Raw genomic sequence first — 17043 nt, forward strand, 5'->3', positions numbered from 1 at the left:
GGAATGTTTTGAATTGTTAATTGTTAAATTGTTAATGCTGTTAATTATATACAGATATATATAAACTGCTTTGAAGTGCTGTATAATTTTTATGAAATAAAAATTGCTTTAAAAATAACAATATTAATGAAATGAAAGCCCGTTTGAATTTAAAAAGTTTCAAAATGGGCAATAAGAAGAACCCATACAAGAATCCTGACCAAATGAATCAGGAGAAACATGACATTTATTTTATATGCAAACAAAACCTGAGTCTTAGGATCTCTGTGTATCCTGAAGAGCATATATTTCGTGAGCCAACAAAAATCAAATCACAGGAACAAGTGAAACGGATAGAAGTTTTTACAAGTTGGTTTTGTTAAGAACAGACCAAACGTGCTGTCCTGCTGGTGTGATTCGACTCCAGTACAATTCAGGAGTGCTTTTCAAACTTGCAGATAATTTGCTTAGAAGAAGCACAGATTGTGCTTTTTTTCCTATTTATTAAATTGACTTGGATGACATGGCAGGGGCTTGTTTTCAACTGTGTTTGTCAGAGTTTTATTCAGCCGTGAACTATAGTGGAAGGTTGACCATCTGGAAAAATAAACTACTCAACAGCCATGTAATTTGTCTTTTGTCTGGCTTCTGTCAGGGGATTTTTCTGTGGATTAGCGCTGAACAAATATAGAAAGCGAGTTTTTCTTCAAGTACTGTAGACTCCCTTCTTTGAGGAGCGTTTTCATAATGTTACAAATTAACCAAAAGTGTAATGCTGTTAAAAGATTTTGTCATCGCGCCTACACAGTGTGTTATTAAAAAATCTCATGCGAAAAAAATGCCAAAGTTATTTACACTGCTCAGGAAAATGTATATTTATTGAAAAGAGGGAACAGCTACTTACAGCTATATATCATCGAGAGCATTAATCAAAGCGGCTGTGAAGTAAGTGAATGTGTTTTTTGTGATTTTATCCATGAACTATAAAATGTACGCAGGAAAGCATGATATGGAATAAATTCCATGAATATTCCCTTCAATTTCAGCATGACTAATCATCTGTTATAAGGGATCCTGAGTGTGCCATATTGGAGAGGATTATTCAGGCCTTTTTTTCAAAAAAGTAAAAAATAAAAATAAAACACACACATCACAGAATGGCTGGGTAGATGTAATCTAGACAAATTTCCATTTCAGTCCATTTTTTTTGAGGCAATAGAATCTCGTTTTTACTTTATTGGATAAAATAAATATTGCTTTAGATGTCCAGCTATTGGATCCCCTCCCCCCCCAAAGGATTTTGGATTCATAATAAATGACATGGGGATGATGTGAACTGGCATAATTGGGATTTCAATTCACATCTTGATGCAATCCTTTCTGGAATATCCCTTAAAACAGACAGCAGAGTGTCTGTTCTCAGGACATCTTCTCAGGGCCATGTAACTTCTGTACTTCTGAGGCTTATATTTGGACTTTTCTTTTAACTTAGTGCCTTCAAATTGTCTGGAGGGAATTATGTGAGATGCCCTCGTGACCTAGAGTGTGTGGCCCCTGGGACCTGGCTGCTGGACCCCACAGTTCAATCTTAACAGGGGTGGGAAACCCGTGGCTCCTCCCAGTAGTTGTTGGACTACAATTCCCATTGCGACTGGGACTGATGGGAGTCAGAGTTCTAAAGCACCTGGTCATTGGGTTCCCCATCCTTGTCTTCTAAGGAAAATAGTACAGTGGTCAGCAGCCAATCGACACCAGCCACCGGGTATTCCCCCATGTCAATCTCATACCCTCCAACATTTATCCAAGAAAAATAGGGACGTCCTATTCCATACTACTACTACTAATTTGAGTGGGACGCGGGTGGGAGCCTAGGGCTTGCTGATCAGAATGTCGGCGGTTCGAATCCCCGCGACGGGGTGAGCTCCCGTTCCTCGGTCCCTGCTCCTGCCAGTTTGAAAGCATGTCAAAATGCAAGTAGATAAATAGGTACCGCTCTGGCAGGTAAAGGGCGTTTCCGTGCGCTGCTCTGGTTTGCCAGAAGCGGCTTTGTCATGCTGGCCACATGACCCGGAAGCTGTACGCCGGCTCCCCGGCCTATAGAGCGTGATGAGCACCGAAACCCCAGAGTCGTCCGTGACTGGACCTAATGGCCAGGGGTCCCTTTACCTTTTACTACTAATTTTAATATTTTTACCCTGTCCATCTGACTGGGTTGCCCCAGCCACTCTGGGCACCTTCCAACATACATTAAAAACACAATAAAACATTTTAAAACTTCCCTATACAGGGCTGCCCCCAGTTGCCTTCTAAAGGTTGTATAGTTCCTTATCTCCTTGGCTCGGGGCAGGGGATTGTATAACTCCATACATTTGTCCAATGAAAATAGGCGTGTCCTAAGCAAAAGCGAGACATCCCAGAAACTGGGACAGCTTCTGTAAATCTGGGACTGTCCCTGGAAAATAGGGACATGTGGAGGGTCTGCAGTCTCCAGGCACAGTTCATCCACCACAGCTGCAATGCTCCTTTCATCCTCAAACCAGTCCTGAGAAGCCAGATAGCGAAGGCCAAAGGATTCCTAGAGTTTGTCTACCACCTATTAAAAAATAATAATAGAACAGAGTCCTATAACTCCTTAGTTGAATAGATTTTGTCTTTTTTAATGGACAGGGGCAGTTCATAAATTAAAACAAAACCCCAAATCCAGATCGGTCTCTACCTTACCTTCCTCTAAAGGCAAACCCATCCAGAATAGCTAAATACCTAATTTCCTGGACCTTCAGAGGCTACAGAGATCTAGAACACAGGCTGTAGCTTCCCCATTCTTCACCATCATTGCTACGACCTTTGGGAGAAACCATGGGCTGAAACAAAGCGAGCAATTGTGATAGGCGGGTACTTTTGACAGTTCTGCTATGGGCCTGGTACTCATAAGGTAAAGGTAAAGGACCCCTGGATGGTTAAGTCCAGTCAAAGGTGACTCTGGGGTTGCGGCGATCATCTCGCTTTCAGGCCAAGGGAACTGCCGTTTGTCCACAGACAGCTTTCCGGGTCATGTGGCCAGCAGGACTAAACTGCCTCTGGCGCAATGGGAAATGGTGATGGAAACCAGAGCACACGGAAACATCGTTTTCCTTCCTGCTGCAGCGGTACCTATTTATCTACTTGCACTGGCATGCTTTCGAACTGCTATGTTGGCAGGAGCTGGGACAGAGCAATGGGAGCTCACTCCGTCACAGGGATTTGAACCGCCGACCTCCTGATATGAAAGCCCAAGAGGCTCAGTTGTTTAGGCACAGAGTGAATTTATCAGCATAGAAGTGAGCAATGTGCAAACGATGTCAGACCAGCAGACATGCTACTCAGGTGCCAACGCTGCGCATGATAAGATGATTTAAATGCAATGGGGCCGCATCAGATGATTTCATGGATGAGTACTTTAGCCATTGCTCATCTTCAAATTACCATGAGCATTCTTAGACAAGTTACAGGTAGGTAGCCGTGTTGGTCTGTCATAGTCAAAACAAAATAAAATAAAAAATTCCTTCCAGTAGCACCTTAGAGACCAACTAAGTTTGTTCTTGGTATGAGCTTTCCTGTGCATGCACACTTCTTCAGACACACTGAAATGGAAGTAACCAGACCCTTAAATATAGTGATGGAGCCTTATTTGCCCCTACGGGTTCCCACGATTGCGCCCGGTGAGAAAACATGGAAGCAGAAAAGACACCTGAGGCTGCTGGCTTCAGAGAGAGAAAGATTTATTTTCTGCATGCAGAGGCACTTGCGGTGTTCAGGCAGCCAAGCAAGTACAAAAAAAGTCAATTTTCAGACAGTTCTTATAGACAGTTCTCTGGCTCTCCCCACCCCAGGAATCTGCCTCTTGTACATCCTTGTCCATATAAGGAACATTTCCTGTTGTACATTTCCTGTTGTACATATAAGGCAAAAGGACATTTAGCCCTGAGTTGGTTCATGCGCACTCCAGCAAGGCCATCCTATCTCTGACCTAGACAACAGTTCCTCTCTGTGCAAGGTCGACCTTCTACTGTTATCTCCAGACTCTTAGTCATAGCTTGCCAGAAAGAAGTGCAATGCAGATCAAAGTTCACAGCTTTACAGAGAGGTTTCATAAGGCAAAGCTTAAAGAGTTCTTTTATACTTCTGGACTAACAATACATTCAGGTAAATATATACAGGTTAGCTAATTAACCCCTTCAGTGAGGGATAAGAAGATGTCGGTCTGTACATGTGCAAGTTTCTTGGTGTGGTTGATGGACTTCCAAATGTGATAATTTTGTGGACTTGCGTCTTAGAAATTCCCAAGTGGCCTGGGCTGAAGTCTCTTCCTCCTCCTTGTAGGACCCTCTCTTGTAAGGAGCTGATGTTCCTTGTTTCCTGGCTTGCAGATGTCTGCTGTATTTGCCCCAGGAATGAGGTGAGGCTGCCAAGATATACTCAGAGATTTGTTTCTATGTTTGTATCTCTACATAAAAACCCTTGGCTTAGCTGGGGGCAAAGGCAAGCACACCTCTCTGCCAAGAAATGCTTGTCTTTGTATACTCAGAAGGGTTTTGTCATGGTTCCACATTGTTCCAGCAATGAATACAAAATGTGATACCTTCCCAGCAACTAATAACCTATAAGGGGGGGAAAGGGGTAACTCTAGCATTTTAATTCTGCTAGCATTGTTTGTCAGGTTGGAGTAATGTTACAGTCTCTCACTGCTGGGCTGTAAAGACTATAATGAAATGGTATTTTCAACAGGTTACTTATTAAATGAAAAGCACTTCACTTGATCGTGTTTCCTAATAACTCTTCAGTGCGGTATTTAATTCCCCCCCTGGTTTCCCGCCTCCTTATTAAGATCTTAGCGAATCACAGATCTGTTTTCTTTTTCCATGTTGCACTAGTTGATGTTTTAACAAGTAGCACAAATCTGAAAGCCCTGCAAAACCCCCTTTCAGGTTAAGAGTATATTTGCTCACAGCCTCAAACCCACACAAGATGGCACTTAAAAAAAGAAAACATTTCTTTGCCTTACATCAGGAATATCCAAAGTCTGTTTCGGGGGCCTAATCCGGCCCGCCGGTCAGTTTAATCTGCCCCCTGTGGCAGTATATTCCCTGGGGTAAAATCCTTTAAAAAGCTCTTGATGGTGCCCTTAGTTGGATTCCTAGATACCAGGCTGCTGTACCATCAAATAGAAAACTCAGAGTTGGGTACTGGTGTTCCCCCACCCCCATAAATCATTTTTATTGGTTTTACAAATACAAAGTACAAAGAAACATGAACTAGTAAAACATATTTATATAAAGATATTCTCTGAGTTTCCCCCATCCTCTCCATGGGGTCTTATTTTAAACCTCCTGACAAATAGAAAGGGAAGAAATGGAGGCAGTGAGAGATTTCACTTTCTTGGGTTCCATGATCACTGCAGATGGTGACAGCAGTCACTAAATTAGAAGACGCCTGCTTCTTGGGAGAAAAGCAATGACAAACCTAAACAGCATCTTAAAAAGCAGAGACATCACCTTGCCAACAAAGGTCCGTATAGTTAAAGCTATGGTTTTCCCAGTAGTAATGTATGGAAGTGAGAGCTGGGCCATAAAGAAGGCTGATTGCCGAGGAATTGATGCTTTTGAATTATGGTGCTGGAGGAGACTCTTGAGAGTCCCATGGACTGCAAAAAAGATCAAACTTATCCATCCTTAAAGAAATCAGCCCTGAGTGCTCACTGGAAGGGCAGATCCTGAAGCTGAGGCTCCAATACTTTGGCCACCTCATGAGAAGAGAAGACTCCCTGGAAAAGACCCTGATGTTGGGAAAGATGGAGGGCACAAGGAGAAGGGGACGACAGAGGATGAGATGGTTGGACAGTGTTCTCGAAGCTACTAACATGAGTTTGGCCAAACTGCGGGAGGCAGTGGAAGACAGGAGTGCCTGGCGTGCTCTGGTCCATGGGGTCACGAAGAGTCGGACACGACTGAACGACTGAACAACAACAACAACAACAACTACATATTCATCCATACTCCAATTTTTATATCAAACCATATTGTCCATAGTAATTTATATACTACAAGTGAATCAAAATCCTGCTCTTGTTTCCATCTGCTGACAGTGGTCTCCAAGGCAACTTAAGGATTTTTCCAATCCTTTTATAAAGTTTTTATCTTCTTAGTTTCTGAGTTTTCCAGTCAGCTTTGCCATCTCCAAAACTGCAAACGCAACACGCTGGCTATTAACTGTTAGTGAATATATATAATCGGTTATGATGTCATTCAAAATATAGAAATAAGCCACTTCAAAATGATGTGTATATCATACAACACATCTCACAAAATATACAGTATTATACAGGTGAAACTCGAAAAATTAGAATATCGTGGAAAGGTTCGTTTCTTTCAGTAATTCAACTTAAAAGGTGAAACTAATATATGAGATAGACTCGTGACATGCAAAGCGAGATATGTCAAGTCTTTGCTTGTTATAATTGTGATGATTATGGCGTACAGCTGATGAGAACCCCAAATTAACAATTTCCACTTTGGGGTTTTCATCAGCTGTATGCCATAATCATCACAATTACAACAAGCAAAGGCTTGACATATCTCGCTTTGCCTGTCATGAGCCTATCTCATATATTAAACTCCAGTAGCTAATGAAAACAATTGCTTACATAAATGGACTTTTCAACGATATACAAATTTTTTGAGTTTCACCTGTATATTCACTAACAGTTGTTAGCCAGCGTGTTGCGTTTGCAATTTTGTAGATTGTTACATTTTTCAACACAGGGGTTTGTGTTTGTCCATCGGCTTTGCCATCTCGGCATAGTCCTTTCACCATCTCACCCCTTGCTTTTTCCTGTGAGACCAATTGCAGTCGTTAACAGTCGTCAGCAGGTTTTCCACACCTATCAGCCAATCCCCCATTCCCACCACCCTTCTGAGTAATACCCCTCCCCACCCTCTCACTATATATATAAGGGTCTGGTGACTTCTGTTTCAGTGTAACTGAAGAAGTGTGCATGCACACGAAAGCTCATACCAAGAACAAACTTAATTGGTCTCTAAGGTGCCAGTGGAAGGAATTTTTTAAATTTTTTATTTTGTTTTGACTATGGCAGACCAACACGACTACCTACCTGTAACTCCATCATCTTGGTTCGCCATTCTTCTCTGGTAGGGACTTTGTCTTTCCCCCCAGCCCTGGGCTAATAACATCTGGGCAGCTGTTGTTCCATACATTAAAAAGTCTTCTCTGCTCCTTTGGTATATCGGTACCTGTAATTCCTTCGAGTTGGGTACCGTATAATCAGTGAACCAAAGGGGGATTTGGCAGAGAAGGGAATCTTCATGGAAAGCCAACGGAGAATGAGAGAAGCCTAGATCCTACTTACATCTGCAAAATCCAGCAGGTTTAGTCTCACTAATTGGTTGTCATTGAGTTGATATGGTGGACAAGGGGTATCTTTTCAGCCTGTCATCAGCGACACCGATTTTTAAGGCCACTTCTTTCATCCTTGCCCCCACACCCGCCATGACCTTTGTCGTATTCAGTCAGTGTCAAAAGTAGGAAGCGATGACTTTGTTGGGCTCTCAGCTTAGGGGGCTGTTCACATTATTGAAAGCTTTTTTTGGGGGGGGGGAGCGGGTTTCTCATCAGCAGGCTGCCTTGCCCTGTCATTAGACTTCGTTTAAAAATTAGCCGCATTCTCACCAGCTGACCCCTGCTACTCATAGGTCAGGCCCAAGTGTGTAAGTTGTTTTTCTCCCGGGGTCTGTGGGCAGGTGTGTAAAGCCTTCCTAGTTTGTTATAGCCCTTTGGGCCCAGCAGGGTTTGGGGGAGAGAAAGCTGCCCAGAGAAAGTGTGGGGAAGGGAGGCAGGGATTATGGGAGAACGAAATTTAATTAACATAAAAAATGAGGAGAAAAAGACATTGCTTGAAGTGAAACACAAACACACACACAAAATTTGATATAGATAATAATTTCAAATAATACCCCATATCATACCAATTTCACAAAAAAAGTTGTGGATTGCAGCAATGTAGTGCTAAAAATAAGCAATCACTTTGCTTGTCAAGTATTTTTTTGTTTTTGTTTTATCCTTTAGATTTATCTTAGAATAATTGGAACAGAGACTTGGAAAGTAATCCCACTAAAGGTGTAGACTAGACATTTCCTCTCTGACATATTTTTTAAGGTGTCTTTTCATCAGCTTTTTGTTTTATTATTTTTTAAAATATATATATATATTTACTTTTCTAATTTATACATTTCACTAATTTCACAATCGTTTTGACATTTCAAAACTTGACTTCCTTCCCCCTCTTTCTGCGACTCCTGAAATTTATTTTTAATATCTTCTGCATATCCAGATTAACTTAATTTGTTCATTGATTCATCTTCTTTAAATATATGCTCTTTTGGAACTGCGGGTTATTACATTAATCCTGCCAATGTTCTTACCTGTTTACAATTTATCTGTAAATATACAATAAACCATTTCCATTGTTTTGTTTAAAAAATTGTTATCTAGATTTCTTATTCTTCTGGTAAGTTTTGCCATTTCTGCAAAATGGACAAATTTCTGAACTCAATTTCTCTCCCTTGCCTTCCTTTGTTGTTCCCTATCAGAGTGTGCAATAGGAGAAAAGTTAGCATAGGAATAGTCTTTTTCAGATGTGGGTCTCAGAGATGCATCACCATCTCCTTCTTTGAGTTATCATGCCTAATAATTGTGAAGCTCATCTCTATATAATTTAGCTGCTAAATGTGGAGTCAGATGGAGCTGAAAGTTCAGCTGCAACGGTTATGGAAGTGGTCGGCCTAAACATTGGCCAGAACTAGAGTAAGACTTCTGAGGAAGTAGCAACCTTGCCATCCAGATTCCATGCACCACATTACCAGTGAACCAGGAGGGATATGCTGGAGAAGAAATGGACTCCTCAGGCTCCAAGCCAGGAGAATTGGTCCTCCAAAATGCACCACTCTCCAGGAAATAGAAGGGACTTCCAAAAGGGTGCTTTGGGCTGAGAAACATAAAAAGTTCCATTTGGATTTTAGATCTCTTTGGAGCAAGTTTGCTTGCATAGGGACGCAGGTGGCGCTGTGGTCTAAACCACTGAGCCTTGGGTTTGCCGATCAGAAGGTCGGCGGTTTGAATCCCCGTGACGGGGTGAGCTCCCGTTGCTCGGTCCCAGCTCCTGACAACCTAGCAGTTTGAAAGCACGTCAAAGTGCAAGTAGATAAATAGGTCCTGCTCTGGCGGGAAGGTAAACGGCGTTTCCGTGCGCTGCTCTGGTTCGCCAGAAGCGGCTTAATCATGCTGGCTACATGACCCAGGAAAACTGTCTGCGGACAAACGGCAGCTCCCTCGGCCAGTAAAGCGAGATGAGCGCGGCAACCTCAGAGTCATTCGCGACTGGACTTAACTGTCAGGGGCCCTTGCAAATGTCGGTTGCTGGTTCCACACGAGACTTCATTAACACATTATCAGTTTCAGTTTTATGCCTCTGTAATTTATCTCAATGTGTTCAAGTCCACACAAGCGTTCTTCACACTATGTTCTGTTGCCCCTTCCCTCAACCATCATTGTGGGCTTCTGTGCAGATATTAGTTAATCAGTCCACCTCTTATTATTATTTGGACTAGTAGAATTCATGCCAAACTCCTAAGTTATGGAATCTCTCCTTCAGATTCCCTAAAATTAGATCAAATTACTGCTCAAAGACTGATCCGCCAAAGACTGGATGACATCGATCTACAGCGAAATTATATGCTGGGGGGAGGTGTTTGTTTGCCCCAGAACATCGGTATCACTTTAACTTACTGCGTTCCATCATACCTCTCCTCCCTTTCGACTGTTGTCCATAGACTGGCCTTCACCAAAGCGAGGTTCAACGTTTTTCCCTCCAACGTCCTGAGACATAGATTCTCAAAGGGCCAAGCCTCCGCCATGTGCGAATGTGATAAGGAGACACTGGAGTCTCTCCAGCACATTATGTTCACTTGCCCCTTGTTTAATGTGCCACGGGCAAATTTGTTGGGATCAATCATACAGAAACTAGAGGGCACCCCACCAGAATTCCACCTCGCCCAAATCTTGCAGGATAAGGATACTCATACGACCCTGAAAGTGGCAAGGTTCCTGGTCGCTGTCCTTACCCAAAAGCGACGCCAAGGAGCACTACAAGCTAACTAAGGCGTAGTATGCCATTCTATTTTATTGTATTTTATTGTATTGTGGTGTTTTAGCGGCTGTTGTTCCCACTTGCACAAGTTGTTATCTATGTGTTGTTGTTTTTTACTTGTATGGGCCTATGGCCGTAAATAAAATTCTATTCTATTCTTATTTTGAAATACAGGTTTTGTGATAAACAAAAGAGCACAAAGAGCAGTTATAAATAACTTGAAAATGGTCAGGGGTTGCTCCAAGCCAGGAAGCCAGAGGTCCCTTGTGAAGATGCACGCAGCTGTTTTTAATTTCCAATTACAGTATAAGATTTCTGATATGCAAGATTTGCACAAGAAGCAGTCAAAAGTACAGTAAGTGTGTGTGTGTGTGTGTGTGTGTGTGTGTGAGATAGTTGTCAACCTTGCGTGAAAGCCTGCTGCGTTCTTCCCTTCTCCTTCCCTCGCCTGCCTCCTGTAGCTGCGAGGGCATTTTTCATTTCTATTTTTAGCACAGGTTGTTTGGTGCAAGAGCCCTTCTGCACAAAAAGAGCTGCTTTAAGAAATAAAAATGCAAGAAATGGGTGGAGAGGGCATCCTTTCCTTTGGGCTTATGGGATGCAGGGGGCATGGCAACAAACAGCACCCAGCAAAACATCACCACCTATGTCATCCACATGCCATTTTATACTGGGTTTTCTTCTCTTATATGTGGATTAGGAAAAGGCTATTTTTTTGTGGGGGAGTGCGTAGTACTCTTGGATGAGGAGGACACTGTGTGGGTTAATAATAATAATAATAATAATAATAATAATAATGGCGACACAAGAAGCTTCAAATCTAAATTAAACTCCAGTGCGAAGGAACCTCCAGTTGCTTACTTAGAGCTCTCCAAGGTCCTCCAGCCTTACTGCCTAAACTCATCCTCCACCCTCAAGCGATTCGGTGTGCCCTTCTAGTCCCATGCTCAAACTCAGCACCAAAGACAGGCTTTAACTGCTGTACTTAATTTAATATAATATGATTACACTGTCAAAGATCTCCCTCCCTCTCTCTCTTTATATATCTATATCTATATCTATATGCAGCCAGTGTGATGTAGTGGTTAAGAGCGGTAGTCTCGTAATCTGGGGAACCAGGTTCGCGTCTCCGCTCCTCCACATGCAGCTGCTGGGTGACCTTGGGCTAGTCACCCTTCTCTGAAGTCTCTCAGCCCCACTCACCTCACAGAGTGTTTGTTGTAGGGGAGGAAGGGAAAGGAGAATGTTAGCCGCTTTGAGACTCCTTCGGGTAGGGATAAACCGGGATATCAAATCCAAACTCCTCCACCTCCTCCTCCTCCTCCTCCTCCTCCTCCTCCTCCTCCTCCTCCTCCTCCTCCTCCTCCTCCTCCTCCTCCTCCTCTTCTTCTTCTTCTTCTTCTTCTTCTTCTTCTTCTTCTTCTTCTTCTTCTTCTTCTTCCTGAAGAATTGGCCAGGTTGTAACATATGTTGGTGCTGATGTGTTTATCAGGCTCCATCTATTCAAACTTCAACAGGTTCATCTTTCAGTCATGCGCCCATCAGTTGCACTGAAGCGATGATGCCTGGAAGGGGCCCGTCTTCTTCTGAAACGTGAGCAAACAGCAGCGGCGCCTCTCATTCTTGTGTCTCCTGTGACTTGATATTGATGCCCAGGCAAAGATTTCACTTACCATTTTGGTTAAAAAGAGCTTTCAGCTCCTCACTGGAGGCACCCGAACATCCTAGCCTGTGCTTGCAGCCCCGTCAACTTTCACATTAAGATGTTTAAGGGTGTGGCTTTGCAATAAAGAGTTTTCTTTTTCCTTCTGCTTGTTTGCAAACTTCTATGAGGGTAAATGGATCTTTTCCCTAATTGGGGAAATGGCAGCTTGAGGGGAAGTGGTGGTTGTGGCAGTGGTGGAGATATCCGGAAAATGGTAAAGGTAAAGGACCCCTGGACGGTTAAGTTAAGTCCAGTCAAAGGCGACTATGGGGTTTGTGGCCAGCAGGACTAAACCACTTCTGGTGCACAGAGGACAAGTGGCAGAGCGCACAGAAACGCTGTTTACCTTCCCTCTGGAGCGGTATCTATTTATCTACTTGCACTGGTGTGCTTTCAGTTACAGGTGGGTAGCCGTGTTGGTCTGCCATAGTCAAAACAAAATAAAATAAAAAATTCTTTCCAGTAGCACCTTAGAGACCAACTAAGTTTGTTCTTGGTATGAGCTTTCGTGTGCATGCACACTTCTTCAGTGTGCTTTCAAACTGCTAGGTTGGCAGGAGCTGGGACAGAGCAACGGGAGCCCACCCCTTTGCGTCGATTCGAACCTCCAACCTTCGGATCGGCAAGCCCAAGAAGCTCAGTGGTTTAGACCGCAGCGCCACCTGCGTTCCTAGGAAATTAGCATAAGGGGTTGGGTTAAACCACTCTCTTCAAGTGATATAATTCTTATTCAAATCCTCATTCTCTCTTTATTTTTATTAAATTTGTATACCACCCTACACCGACAGGTCTCCCCCCTCTCATATTAACCCCCCCCCAATTCTGTCTAAGGTCTGAACCTCACACCAGCAAAAAGAGGGGACAGAAACCTGAGTTTCTAGACTGTAACACCCCAATCTGCTATGTGTGACATTCTGAATGCGTTAAAAATAAAATAAAATTCCTGCAAGTTGAAAATATAATAAACCTACTCAGCAGATCAGGAACAAAGTTTCCAACCCAGCCCACACCTTGCCGTGCTAGTTTTCTGCTTATATGGTGGCTCTTAACAACAACAACAACAACAACAACAACAACAACAATCCATGGGAAGATTCAAAACCGATTTCCTTCCTGAAGTCTGCAGTCCATTCTACCAACCTATTGTGTTGTATGTGTAGACCAAGCTAGGCATGAATACACACATTATGACTCTCAAGAAATCGAAAAGCTTCCTCTCAACCATAGAAGAAAACTGGAGAGGCTTGTCTTGATAAAAGAAGAGAGGCAGCTGAGCATCTCTCAGCTTTCAATCTGTTTCCCTCCCCTCTAACTAGCCCGCTCAGCTAATCTCTCCTGCTTGTCAACTGTTAGGGGAGATTAGCTGCCTGAGATAACTGGGGATAAAAGTCTGCTGCTAGCAGCATCTCTTTCCTGCTCAGGGTGACTTCAAAGCAAACAGCTCCAGCTCTCTTCTACCACCAACAAGTCAGGAGGGGGTCCTCCAGTCAGGGGCGTAGCAAGGGGGGCATAGGGGGCGGTCTGACCCACATTCCATAATGGTTGTTGTTGTTCAGTCGTTCAGTCATGTCCGACTCTTCGTGACCCCATGGACCAGAGCATGCCAGGCACCCCTATCCTCCACTGCCTCTCGCAGTTTGGCCAAACTCATGCTAGTCGCTTCGAGAACGCTGTCCAACCATCTCATCCTCTGTCGTCCCCTTCTCCTTGTGCCCTCTATCTTTCCCAACATCAGGGTCTTTTCCAGGGAGTCTTCTCTTCTCATGAGGTGGCCAAAGTACTGGAGCCTCAACTTCAGGATCTGTCCTTCCAGTGAGCACTCAGGGCTGATTTCCTGGAGAATGGATAGGTTTGATCTTCTTGCAGTCCACGGGACTCTCAAGAGTCTCCTCCAGCACCATAATTCAAACATCTGGTAAACATCTGGTAACATCTGGTAAACATTTGGTCAGTTTTGAGAGTCAAAATGGTGTCAGGAGTAAAAATGGTGTCAGGACTGTCTGCCTCAGACATGTGGCCTTGTTTTCTTGGCACACTTATGAACATTTTATATATATACCGTGTTTCTCCTAAAATAAGACACCGTCTTATATTTTTTTTCGCTGAACAAAACACAGTATGGCTTATTTTCAGGGGATGTCTTATTTTAACCGTGTCGCATCGGTACACTGCATAGCCACACCTCTCCAGGCTGTTTTAATGGGAGGTACCACGTCACTATGGCTTATTTTCGGGGTATGGCTTATTTTTGGGGAACGGCTTATATTTCGCAAATGCATAGAAATCCTGCTATGGCTTATTTTATGGCTATGGCTTATTTTAGGAGAAACAGGGTATATATATATATATATATATATATATATATATATATATATATATGACCTTGATATTCTTACAACAGGACCTAACAATGTTAGCAGGACTGACATAAAATTGAGCAGCAAGGAGAAATTTAAGGGAGCGTGAATGGGAATTAAATAAATACCGGTAGGTTAGAAGTTGGTGTTCAATGACAAGAAGGAATGATATAAGTAACCGCAGGAAGGGGGCGGGGAGGCCGACTTGAATTTCGATGGGTTGTAAAATTTTGTTCTTGTTTTTGCTATTTTATGTAAACTGTAAAATAGAAATAGAACTGAGCTTATTTGGGATAGCAGTCCTGCAGCCAAATAGGAAATAATTCCACTGGACAGACCAACACAATAGTTAAACTGGTACTCTCTTTCTTCAGGGATCTCTGGGAAGGGCTGCCCAGGATGCTGATTAAATGCCTTGATGCTGAAGAGAATTCTCAGCATTATTGGGCTGTTTTTGTTTTTATTTTGATTGTGAATTTTGTGCTTTTAAATTGTGGTTTTGTGTTGTAACTGCGCTGAAACCTGTGAGTATAGAGCAGCATACTACTACTACTACTACTACTACTACTAGACACAAACGACAGTTCCCAGGAGTCTGTTTTGGGGTGTGGTAGAATGAATTAAACTGATATAAAACACACACACACACACACACACACACACACACAATGATATGCCTCCTCTGAGCTTAATGGAAACTAATTTCAATGAAAGTGTGTTTAGGGCTGTAGCCTAAATATTGAAATAGTGGTAATAAAATCTCGGACATGCTTCTGAATCTGAACTTTGTAACTCCATTCTTTTTTTCCATTTTCTTAATCTGCCTTTAAGCAAGAAATGCCCTTTTTTCAACCCATTTCCCCTCAGCCATCAGACAGGGGAATCTGTCTTGTAAGTATATATTGAATGTTTGAAGAAAGCTAAACCACCAGCACTCAGCTGCGGGTGATGTTTTGAGATTGGTGTGCAAACATCCAAGGTGGTCTTCTGAGAAAGTAAGAGGAATGTGTCAAGTTCCCTTTCTGGTCCTGCAAGCTCTCCCATCAGGCATCTCTGAACGCTTGAGTGAAAAGCTACAAAGGAGCTGAGAGTGGATGGAGCAGTCACTGGAAATAAAGCTGATGTTTACTCAAGGTGTGCATTATGTTGCCTGTTGATCTGTCATGTTGTGAGAACTTGGGATGGAATCATGCCAGAACTAAAATGTTACGGAGCAGAAACAGTGACAATGGCCTTAAAGCGATTATTCTGTAGCCTATTTGAACGCAACAAGGAAGGAACACTTTTTGATCTCCATCAGATAAGCAGAGAGGACTGCAAGAGGAAGTTCAGTGAGAGTTTTAGGTATTGCTATTAAGAAGTTGGTGCTGGAGGAGACTCTTGAGAGTCCCATGGACTGCAAGAAGATCAAACCTATCCATTCTCAAAGAAAGCAGCCCTGAGTGCTCACTAGAAGGACAGATTCTGAAGTTGAGTCTCCATTACTTTGGCCACCTCATGAGAAGAGAAGACTCCCTGGAAAAGACCGTGATGTTGGGAAAGATGGAGGGCACAAGGAGAAGGGGACGACAGAGGATGAGATGGTTGGACAGTGTTCTCGAAGCGACTAGCATGAGTTTGGCCAAACTGCGAGAGGCAGTGAAGGATAGGCGTGCCTGGCGTGCTCTGGTCCATGGGGTCACGAAGAGTCGGACACGAATGAACGACTGAACAACAACAAATTAAGAAGTTGAAAGTGTAGAATCAAACGGCCATAGTCAACAAGACCAATGCTTCTTGTAAGAGTCAGGCCATTGGATTTTCTAGCTCATTACTGTCCACACGGACTGGTCCAGCCCTACCCGGAGAAGCCAGGGATTCAATTTGGGACCTTCTGCGTGGAAAGCTCACAAGGGGTGCTGCACACAAGAATGGCAAAATGGCCTTTCCCCTATTGTCTGACCCCATCATGTGGTGTTTAAAATAATCACGCACTTGTATGTGGGTAGTCTATGCACTGATCAAATTAAACTCAATCTGAAATCCACCAAACAGATGAAGACTTTCTAAAGAAAATCGGATGCTTCCCGTGAGAGAGGCAGGAAAAGGGAAATCTCTTTTCATTGTGAAGGGCTAACTCTTTCTTTTAATGGAATGGTTCATAAAAGAACCCCCCCACCACACATTTCTATCTGCCACCATTGCAAGGAAGGGATGAGATATTTGGAAGGCTTCAATCCTGACAGGGATTGTTAGGATATTCATACAGACTGAGCTGCAAAAGCAGCAGCGAGGCAGGTATGACTTGTGTTTTTCCCATGAGAAAGACAGCTGTTTTCTCTGCTTTCACAACCATGTGATGTTACTGTATATCTTTACTTTCACTTTCAGTTCTGGCTCAAGAGAGATGCTAGATGCGTTATGCACAGCTCTGACTTGTTGAGCTGGCAAGCAGAGACATACTCTGCATCTTATCACATATAATAAAGTGCAAGTGTCTCTGCGTCCAGTCCCTGTGTCCGTGGGATTGCGCTACTGCGCGTGTGCCCCACGGACAGCCGTTGGGACTTGGAGCGCAGAGACTTCGGGCGGCCGGGCGAGCGATCCGTAGGAATCCGGTCAGGATCGCCCTCCGAGGCGAAGCCCCGTCTCTGCTTCCTCACACTGCCCTAAGCGCAGCTTCGCCAGCCGCCAGCCGAAGGAAAATAATATGCTACCAACATGGACGGCGAAACCGCCATAACGCTGCCGAGTACGAGGGGCGGGGGAAGAAAGAGAAAGAGAGGGAAAGCGGCAGCAGTGAGCAGGGCGAAAGTCAAAAAGAC

This window comes from Lacerta agilis, chromosome 16 (assembly GCF_009819535.1).
Source record: "Lacerta agilis isolate rLacAgi1 chromosome 16, rLacAgi1.pri, whole genome shotgun sequence".
NCBI lineage: Eukaryota > Metazoa > Chordata > Lepidosauria > Squamata > Lacertidae > Lacerta > Lacerta agilis.